The sequence below is a fragment of the Typopeltis vanoorti genome, chromosome 3 (assembly GCF_054136105.1).
Source record: "Typopeltis vanoorti isolate ZY-2024b chromosome 3, IOZ_Tvanoo_1.0, whole genome shotgun sequence".
NCBI lineage: Eukaryota > Metazoa > Arthropoda > Arachnida > Uropygi > Thelyphonidae > Typopeltis > Typopeltis vanoorti.
The window spans coordinates 79,929,868-79,941,676 of NC_143551.1; the positions used below are offsets into that span (position 1 = coordinate 79,929,868).

The following is an 11,809-nucleotide window of genomic DNA, read 5'->3' on the forward strand; positions in this document are numbered from 1 at the left end:
ATTATATCGTTGTTCTCTGCATATTCTAGGGGAAATCGTGGTATCTTAAGGGTTCTCAGGATGCTCCCAACCATAAGGGGAGATACCTTTATTTTACCACAGTCAAACCCTTGGAGAGGCTTTTCTCTGGTCTCCATATTTTTGGTCACCACCTGGTATCGTCCTCCCCTATAAGGGATAAATTTAAATCCAAAAATGTTCTCTGCACCGACGCAGTCTATGATAGCTTTCGCCATCGCCGGTATTGTGGCGTCAACCTCAATTCCGAGGGTACGCACATGCGGCAGAATGGAGGGCATGATCAGATGGGGGAGCCTAACTATTCCCACCACCAAGTGTTTGATATTCTCCCAGTCCGGCGTTTAGGAAGTTCTGTAGATTTTCGGTTAAATATCGTGAAACCCGATGGGACTCGTACCGATATTATTAACGGTTAAGAACAAAAACTACACTTGATCTTAGCCAAAGGGCCGAGAGGCGATATACCCACGCTAAATAAACTCTCATGACCAATTCAACATTGTTTATTAAATATAAATACATATATAATGGTCATTGTATAAAAAAATAGGTATACTTTATATTTTTTATAATTTTTATTTATCATAAAATAAATTAATAATTTTAAATAACTCAAATATATATTTTATATTCATAATATTTATATAATTTATAAATCATTTATTTTCAAAATTAAACTAAATTGATGTATCTAAATAAATACTATATGTGCTACAAAAAAGACTGTTCAAATAACAGATGATTATTGTTCTTTTTTTCTAGTTTTTAGTGATCAATTCTTTCGTATTAATTAGCAAAGTTAACTGTGAAGTTTAATATAGAAATAAATCTCAAAATAAAAACAATAAATACATTTTTATTATTAAAATAAAACAATATTTTATTTGAATAATAAAATAAAATGGTGAAGAATAAACTAAATAAAATTAAAGCACATGGAATTATTATCAGCACGTAAGAGTGTAAACATGGGTGCAACCATTCGTGTTTTCATATCTTGAAAGAATATGTTGTAGTACCTGCATTACAGAATTTATGTTGGGGACTTCCAGGGTAACAAATGGCAATGCTGTAGCCAATGCAGTTTTAACTGAGGCTCGGCTATTGCCGTAACCCAGCCATGACTTGAGCTGTTTAGCTCAATAACACTCCATCCACACAGATTTACTTCATTCAGATGACGGGATAAAGAGTCAAGGACTCAGTCCATCGCCCAGTTCTTATAAGAACAGAATTTATGTTTATGGGCAGGATTTCAAAAACTCATTAAGTTTTTGAAATTTGAAAAAACTCATTGCTCCTTCACAACATTAAGCAGACATTTTAAGGCTAATAAAAGGAATATTTTTAGGGTGGGGGGAAAACGAAATGAAAAAATATTTTTAAATTATTGTGTTACGATTCAATGTTAACTCTCACGAGAGAAAACTTATTTTTTGGGGGGGAGGGGGGGAGGAACTAAATTTATTGGATACTACTATATTTTATTTAATGGCTAAATTAAATTAGGGATGGGGGCGATGCACAAACATCCCTACTAAACGATCAACATGTACGATGATGCCAATTCAAATGGATACATTTCCTTGGCATATTACTTAGGTGTTTAAACGCATTTCGATATCGATGGAGTTGTTTATTTTATCTTATTGAAATTCCAATCGATAAAATGTTTTTGGTTTGCCAGGAAGTATTGTTTGGTTGCACGTTGTCAACCTCTACTATGTCAGAACTCCTGAGGGAAGTGAGTGTAAAAGTGACCCGCTAGCTTGAGACAGGACGTAAAAACAAAAAAAAAAAAAAAAGGGGGGGGGGGAAGGAATACAAAAAAAAAAAAGGTAACAAATGTTTTCAGAGAAAGTAAGTCGACATTGCGAGGCGAGCTGAAGAACTGAAGGCAAAGTAGCTTTCCTTGTAGTCAGGCACTTTGGGGACTCGATGTAAGCAGAGTGTTAAACCACACTGAAGTGTCACTCCTACACAACATTTCATCTATCAAGGGAGACCTGGTGCACTATTGAAGGCGACGCTAGCGCCTTGTGGCCACCAGACTGGAGCCACAAAGGTAAGTCGATGAGGACTTGAAGGTATAACCTTGTTGGTTGGTTCAACTCGTAGAGTAAAGTGATGTTCTTAGCTTACTCGCTTAAGTGCGAATCGATATCATTTTGTTCGCTTCTTATTACGCAAACTTTGTGTTTGTTCATCGGGAGGAGAGAGAGAAAGAGAGAGAGTCTTCCCGCCGGGGCAATATCAATCATACTTCGGAGTGTAAAAGACGGCTGTTTCCTTTAATAAGGGGAAACAAATTTAACGTATAAGGGGGGGTGTGGGGGAGAAAAGATGGGGGGGGATTCGACTGTCACTCCGAAACGAAATATTATAAAGTACATTGTTCACTTTAATAAAAATGCTTGGGTATAACGACAAGTGACATCCCTGACCCTAGTAGTAAAACTCACGGGCCCCTCGATTGAAAGGGACCCCATTCTTTCTTGTAGAATTAATCATCATAGATTTTGAGTGATTTATTTCGGTGTAGTACTATTATCCTTTTTTTTTTCTTTTATCTGTCTATCCTATTGGTCGTTATAAGTGGATTTATAATTTATTTTCAGCATCTCATGTTTGTAATCTTATTCGATGGCTCGTAAACAAACACGGTACACGACTCACGGTCAGACAAACTTACTTAAACATGGATTACAAATAGGATTGGTTGTTTGAACCGTTCTTAAGAACCAAACCTGTGAAAGTGTTTAAGCGTTTAAGAAACAATCTTGATTTCATTTGATTATTTTAATTTTTTATTTTGTTCGTAATAAAAAAAAAAAATCAATATTTTTGAATCTTGTCATAACATACCCGATTCAGGACATGTTGACTTTTTTTTTTGTTTTTATCAGTGTAAAAAAATAACCAACTTTTATTAATCTACTAAGAAAAACAGTCATGTCTGATATAATTTCAAATAGGATTCACTGACTTGAATTCGAAAATGGGATTTTCGTATAAAATAATAAAGCCGAATGTGATCGCATGATCTTCATGAATTCTATAGCCTGTGATCATCTTTAATATTAAAAGAAAGTTATTTTATTTGAGTTTCTTATACATTATATTATTGATGGCCACGGTGCATTAGCAAAATGAAATCTACCTCCTCGGTAGGGTTAGCAGCCTTTCTACCAGAAAGAATACGCGCATGTATTTCTTTATATTTGCATTTGCTGATGATTTTTTTTATTTTTAAGGTGACCTTTTACTAGTCTTCAACATAGCCTCCATTCCACTGTATGATTACTACTCAACTTGGTGAAGTCCTGTCAGCAATTTTTTGTTGATCTGTTCAGTAGCGTAGGAATGCCATGACGTTGAGACAATTATCAAGGGGGGGGGGACATTGTCAGAAGGACACTAATTACAGGATATTTTCGACAATTATCGAAATTGGCACACTTAAAAAGTTCAGGTGACGCGACAAAGCTTAGCAATAATCTCAAATAACATACAAAAATCCTCCTGGATTTTAGAATTCAATTGTTACGTTCATACTTAGAGACAAATAAACAAAATGAATTTAATAACTCTCTACGTATTTTGCAAAATGCACCTAATACGATTTTTTAATGCGATTAAAGTACCGCACAGCAAGAGATTCCAACATCTTTCTCTAAATCTCTGGATTTAGAGAAAGATGTTGGAATTTTGTTTTCTTTCTTTATAGGTAAATATGACCTCTTCATTACTTCCACCTTAGTATCGCCACCTCTGGATCTGGCTCCCACTGATAAGACTTCAATAAGGTCGAAACCGGTCTGGGTAGTGGCCAGTGGTGTACTGTAAGGGGCTCGCCCGATCACTTCGTTAAATTTTTCTCAAATTTGCGAGCCCCTTGTTCTTCTTGTTTAATAATCTTGTAGAACTAGAAAATACCACCGTGGAATGTATACATGCTACTATAAATGCTACTTTAAATTCATGTGGATTTTATGATAACTATATAAAAAATCATCTCATTGCATTTTGTTCTGATGGAGCTAGTCCAATGTTAGGAAATAAATCGAGTGTTGCAATCAACTTTTTCTACAAAAATTTCCCAACGTTGTGATTTGGCATTGCACTCATCGTTTACACTTAGCATTAGATGATACGATAAAAAAAAAAAACATTAAAGAAATAAATCATTTTGAAATATTTATGGATAAATTATATGCTTTTTATCATCAATCACCAAAAAATCAACGAGAATTAAATACGATTGCAAAAGACCTTCGTATCGAAATTTTAAAGATCGGCCGTGGACCACGATGGGCAGCTTACGGTTTACGAACGACTCTTGCTGTGTGGAGAAATTACCAGCTTTATGCAAACATTTTGCATCGAAGATAAATATAAGGGCTTTTTAAACCGACTTCTCAATTTGTAATTTATAAAAGATCTAGCATTAATTATTGATATCCTACAGAAATTATCATATCTGTCATCAGAAGCTCTACAAAGTCGCAATACAAGTATTATAAAGGCTAAGTCAGGCCGTTTTTTTTTTTTTTTTTGCTCGACGATGCGAGCCCTTTGTTAAAATTTCCATAGCTCACCACTGGTAGTGGCCCTTTCCTTAATGCATAGCATTATACATGTTCAGAAGGAGATGTGCTTTGCATTATGGGAAATACTGAGACAAGTGATGAGAGTTTGGTACACCTTTACCACGAGTTGCCTCAGTCCTGAACATACTTCAGGCGCAAACTTTGTTTGCTTACACTTGGATAAAGGATTAAACAAAATTTATTACATACCATAAATACATGCTCGCCAAAACATTCGGTATTAATTTCGAATTCCAAGGGTTAAGATTACCAAGACAACCAAGGCCTTGTGCCTATTGATTGGTGAGTCTGGTGAATCGGAGCCTGTTATGGGAGACGAAAAACTCGAGTGTCCGGGCGAAAAAAACCCTATCTCCGTAGGAGACCGGCTAACTCACCTTTAGTCGAAAGAGACCATGTAAAGGTTCCTCACGTCATGGACGGAAATCGAACCCAGGTCTTTCCGATCAAAGGGCTTCGTCTATACTGATTGGGCTACGGAGGCTCTATCAATAGGTTCCATCTATTTTCTTACTTTCTGACCTTCATATATTACTAAAGCAAGCAAGACAATTTTAACATTCTTTCTTATGTGGAATTAATATAAACTGAATTCGCCGAACACCATGAATTCATAATTAATGTGTAACGAACAGTTGCTCTTGCAGAGTGATTTTCAAAAAGATTGTGTCACATGTTTAACTCTGTTGGGATTTAAATAAATTTCTTTCTTGAATTTGTCACGTCACGTACCTGGATGAGAGCGGTATCCGAATTCAAATCCAGTCTTATAAAAAGAGGAATTTTATTAGGCCTTTTATAAGTAAGGCTAAGTTTTTTTTTTATCAGGAAACAGACTCAACGTCAGGTCGACTGCATTAAGCGAAATGGTCAAGGGAGTTGTAAACACCTTGATTATTGTGAAAGATTTAATTAAGAAAAAGAAGAGAACTCGAAGAAACCAAATGAAACCTTTGGTTTACTTTTAATGGTAGCAGCTTTATTCTAGTTTACTCATCTGAATTTTTTTAAATCTATTCTCCTTTCTTGTTGTGTATGAATGACAGACTTTCCGACCATCCCTTGTAGATTTCTCAAGTGTAATTGGAAGGCAGCCCTTTAACTGGCAAGATGCGATTTGAATCCTTCCATTACTAGCATTTCATTAATTGCTATTCATATGTCCCAAGTTACCAATTCTGTTTATTCAATGATTCTAAATGGCTATAATTAGTCTTAATTCCTTAAATACTATCAATAAACACATGAATGATAAATCCTCGCTTGTAAGGAATTCAAACACTTCAAACTACAACATCAAAGAGTTTCTTAGCTTATCTACTGGGAATTCTCAAAACCATATTACTCTCGTAACCAGACATCTAAAACCTAAGGAAATACTACACGATATCTATGCGAAGCGCATCTTTCCAAAGCTTCAAAGAGTGAGAAAATCATATTTATATTTCCATTGTAGCATCCTGTCTAGACTCTCTATTTCCTACAATCATTTTCACTATTCTGTTTATCTCGAGAACTGTGCAGTATCGAACTGCAAGAACTTTTTTTTTCTGTACTGTTATGACCTGTACATCGTAAATAAGTCTTACGTTTCGATTCCTCCTTCGTATGTTTTGTTTCTTTTCGTTAAATTGTCTTATCTACATTTTTTCCCCCAGTCTTCTGGATCTCTGTAAAGTATCATAGCAAGTGGATGGTAGTTTATTTATTTTTGTAACAGGAAACATGCAGGATCTATTATGCAGACGTTCAAGCTAAAGGCTCTGGGAACGAGTGTATTATGTCTGCGAAATCTGCGCGTTCAGTGACTAGTTTATTTATTATTTTTATTCTTTTTTTTTTTTTTCTGTTGTTCCTAGAAGTATGACTTCAGTTGTTTCTGGAAGAAGAAAAAAAAAAAAAACGGCCTGCATGCCGTGTACCCTCATTGTGGGGTCGAGACATGCACTAGTTGCTTGATTACAAAGTGCTCTATAACCAGTACACATCTTAACTAGCTTAGGTACAATACGTACGTGTATTGCACACATTTTGTGCTTGGAGAATGGAATCAAACATTAAAATCCGGAATTCTAATCGCATGTAGAAGGCTAAGAATCTTTAGAACCAGATAAATAATACAGGCAATTAAAAGACATAATATACTTAACTCATAGCCTTGGTTGTCTCGACATAATTCCAATAATAATAATAATAATAATAATAATAATAATAATAATAATAATAATAATAATAATAATAAACATCACCTGAGTATACCAGGCCTTTCAATTATCAAATCTGTGGCCAGAAAAGATAAAAAATCAGTACATCACTGTATTTAGCCAATTAGTTGTCGTTACAGTATTAGCATTGCATCCAGGCAATCTAACGTGATGGGACAAGTGTATAATATCTTCCAAATTAGTGTGTTCTTTGTCCGGTTTGTTTATTTTGCAAAGAAAAATCCAGAATTTTTAAGAGGGAATACCCTGCCGATTTCTTAAGAAACCAGTTAAAATAACTTCAGTTAAACATTATAAATGGTTTCTTGCATCATGGAGGATAATAATAATAATAATAATAAATCAGGTTGGTTCAAAAGTAGTCAGTCATATTTAATTGCTAAAATATAAAGTTATTGGAGAAGAGATTTGTACAAAATAGTTTTTAAAGGCATCCAGTGAAAGAACAAAGTGTCAAGAAGAAATTTCTCTTTATTTTCGTAATCCCTGTACACTGTTCTCCCAAAATGCATGGGATGGGACACGAACAGATAAAAACAGGTCTCTACTGAGAGAAATTACTAACATATTCTCCTGGGTCCTTTGACATAATAACTGCTTCAATACGTCGCGAAAGTTGTTTCTTCTCATTTCTGGTTGGAAGTTGATGGTATTTTGCTACACTCCTTAACACATTAGTAAAGTCTATTATGAAGAGGGTTGTCTTAGTCGTTCTCTAATTGTATAATATAATAGAAAATCCTAAAGGAATTTTCTATAGTTGACGTGGAGGACAATCTATGGTGGTTGCTGCTTCTCTGCAAATTGTTATTCCGTCAAATTCATCATTATTATTTGACACTACGTATTATAATGTTAGCAGATGTATCATGAAATTATCATGATGTAGAATATGTAAAATTGTCCACCGAATCAACGTTTGACTCAACAGTCGTGATACCAAGTGCTACAAATAGTGGCTCTAATCCATACCACAAAAAAGCAACCCCCCACGTCATCGTTGGAACAACATAATCAGGCAAAAACGTTCTCCAACCACCCTCCATACCCTAAACATATCTATAGTTATAGACCTGACTTGTAGCTCTACATATTTGATTTCCATACTGTGTAGTCCAGGTTCTATCAGTCAACAACAGAATATAAAAATAAATAAATAAATAAAACGCGTTTCCTCGGAGAAAAAAACGGACTCAAACCCAGATATTTCCCCTCTACCCCCCCCCCCAAAAAAAAGAAATCCTTGTTGCAGTTTGAACTACGGAGTCAGTTTACATGGGATTCAGTTGTTTATCCATTTTCAGGGGGGAATAGAAAGCTGAAAATTTACCCAAAGATTGATTTTAAGATCTAACTAACGAGAAAAACGAAGTCAGAAATTTTCGAGTTTAAGCAGCCTAAAAGATTTTTTTTAAATTTTATTATAAAATATCGGTATCGGAATTTTTTTTGTTCAAATAAAGCCAGTCGATTATCTATAAAAATGCGCTTAATGAATCTTATTGTAGATAATGGAAGAATTTGCTAATGAGAGGAGAGATCAAATAATGTTTCGTGTTGCTAATTCTTGCATGGCGAAACCATTGATAAAGACTGTATTTAAATATAAGTGCTAATACATATAACTCCACGATAGATGAGATGATAAAATAAAATAAAATAAAATAAAATGCTGGCTGTTCATGATTAAGTTCCTTTCTAAATTTTACAGAAAAATCGGTCTGCCAAGCCAACTCTGACCGATTATGTAAAAGAACAGTAGTTTTGCCCAATGCTGAATTTATGCAAAACAGTTATTAGTTTTCTTTTAATAAAATATACAGTATGGCGAAAGAAAAACAAAAAAATACTGAATAGCTACAACGATATATGCTATGGAGTAAACGGATTTATTAAAAAAGAAATATATTTACACCTGATGATATGTACATCCACAACTATCGGTGGAATCTTGGTCGTAAAAATCATTAACGACGGTAGATCACGAGCTCGGAATGGGCACCTTGTCTTTCAAGACAGGTTTCGTAGCACATGAGAAAGTTCTCTGTCATCTTGAAGAACAAGAGGTGGGACATCTGCTGGACATAGCGTGTAATTTTATCCCTTAGTTCATCAAGGCTTGAAGGCGGGTCATGGTGGAATACCCATCCCTTCAACATACCCCAAACGAAGGCATCAAGTTTTTTTTTTTTTTTTGCACGACACATTCTATACAAATCCTAGGTGAACAAAACCAACATATTCTCGATATAGTGTTCGCTATTCAAAGTCACGGTTACACCACCCTCTTCAATGAAGTACGGCACAGTTATGCCATGGCTGGAAATAGCACACCACGCGGTGACCTTCTCGCTGTGAAGAGGTGTATATCTTGGACAATTTAGGTCTCGAGAAACCTGTGGATTCGTCTGTTTACATGACCGCTTAGATGGAAATGTGCTTCGTCCGAGAACCAGATATTATGGAGGAAGGATGGATCTTCATAGGCATTGGCCAACACGTATTCTCACGGGGGAGCGCAATCCGTTACTGTTAAACTGACTCACCTGAATTACGTACGAAAAGACACCCAGTTTCTCAAGGATTCGCGGTATCCCACGTTTTAGCGTTGTTCGGCGTTGACTACGTTTCGGAGACTGTAACCCTTGCTCCAGCACGCGCCTGTGATTCTCATTTGTGTTAGCAGTTCGTGGTCTCCACAAATGCCCTTTGCATTGCGGCAGAACCCTCCCGGTACGTCGGAACCTCTCTATTAAGGAAATTATGACACTACTGCTTGGGGCATGCTGACAGAAACGACGAACAAACTGCTCACATTCATGTCGTAGGCTTGAACCAATTGCTCTATCAACTCCGTATGAACGAAAATAATGTTCAACAATAAACGTATTTCCCCCCCACCGTTAACACCATTGCTACAGTTAAATATAATGGCATAAACTCTACGCGTGCTCTTCCATTAATATGCATGCAGTCGAACGGCATATCTCATGCCGCGTGTACTGAAGGTGGGGGGGGGGATGTCGAGGTTCATTATTGTTTTTTTTTCTTGCGCCATACCGTATAAGTGAACAAAATATACATGAAAGTAAATATTTTCGAATGTCTGTTAGTATATTGGACAATCTACCTCGAGATTACACAGACCACATGGAACTCTACTCAAGAGTTCATGATTCGTCTTTTATTTTTTTAACATTAAATAGATTATAAACCATCATAAGATACATGATGAGCAGATAAGAATCTAACATATATGAAAGAAAGCAGACGGTTTTTTTTTTTTTTGGCTAGATGGGTGAAGCAAGAATGCTTTTCATATTCTCCGTTATCTATAGAAAAAAATGTATGGATGGAGTAATATAGCGCTATGAGCTCTGATCATGGCAGCAATAGCCGAGCCTCAGTTAAAACTTCATTGAATGTAGCATTGTCATCCATTACCCTCCCAGGTTACTCATTTTATTCGCCTCGTACGACATGCATGGGTTACAGTGGGGGCTGATATGTAAGTAAAGCCTTTTCTAAAAATTAAGACGATCCTCGGACCACTCCTCACGAGTGGCCGAAAGATCGTCCAACTCAGCGTTGGTTCCACTCAGTGACGCCCCCTCCCCCCACCACCATTGAGCAGAACCGCTCATGTTTCAGGAAAAAGCATCCACCGACAAGGCCAGAGAACACCCTCTCCAGAGACTCAAAATGCTCTCTCAGGGCAAATCCCCCCCCTCAGCGGGAGCAAAATTTCGGATGAAACCTAAGAGAGCGAAACTCTTCGTCCCAGTTTAGTCGCCTTTAACGACATGCATGGGCTACAGTTGCGATTTTTAAGTAAAACCCTGTTTAAAAATTAGAACGATCCCTAGACCACTCCACAGTGGCCGAAAGATCGTCCAACTCAGCACTGACCCACTCACCCTACCACTGAGCAGAACCGCTCATATTCCAGGGAGAAGCGTCCACCGACAAAGCCCCTGACGGGTCACGCCGGAGAACACCCTCCCCAGAGACTCAAAATGGTAAGGGAACCCCTTACCGGGTGCAAAATTCCGGAAGAAACCTGAGAGAGAACGAAACTCTCTGTCTATATTTTAGTCGCCTCTTACGACATGCATGGGTTACAGCGGTATTCTTATGTCCGCCACAAGTGGTGACAAGCATACGTCAATTTTCTCCCTATGTATATAGCGACTTGATTAATATTCTACTTAATGGTGTAGGAACTATTAATATATATATGAAATACAAATTATAAACGATATTTTATTGATTTTTAATACATTTTATAATATCATAAAATAAATTTAACGGTTTTTAATATTCATGATATAATAAGTAACTTTAACGCATAATAAGTTAAATATGTAACAAATTCTGAAGAAATAAATTTGATTATATCTGCCTAAATAACATGTAATATATATATATATATATATATATATATATCATCATCATCATACGTATCAAGGATTTAGGCCTAGCGTGGCCTGTTCCGGCCTTAGAAGTCATCGTTGAATCGTTTAAGAGGACGTCCTGGTTTTCTTTTTCCTAATGGCTTGTACTTTAAGGCTTGTTTTGGTAATCTTTCTGTTTTCATTCTTTGAACGTGTTCCACCCATTTATGTTTATATTTTTTAATTTTTTTCAATTACTGGTTCGTGGTTTAATTCTTTCATAATATCTTCGTTTCTTTTGTGATCAAATAGGGTATACTTTGCAGTTTTTCTCATAAACTTCATTTCTGCTGTTGTTAATCTTCGTTTGTCTTTTTGTTTTATTGTCCAGATTTCGCTTCCATACATTAAGACCGGTAGGGCTAATGTATTGTATATTTTTAGCCTGGTTTGTTTTTGAACTAGGTTTGGTTTAAATATAGAGTTAATTACTCCTGTTATTTTTAAATATTTTGCACTTTTTATGTTTATATCTTTTTCATGTTCATAAGTGATCATA

General features: G+C 36.1%; 1 pseudogene; it reads right to left on the bottom strand.

Annotated features, from left to right (window-relative positions):
* Positions 1 to 365: 365 nt before the first annotated feature.
* LOC150108312 (U2 spliceosomal RNA) lies at positions 366 to 482 on the bottom strand (annotated as a pseudogene).
* Between the last annotated feature and the right edge of the window lie 11,327 nt (positions 483 to 11,809).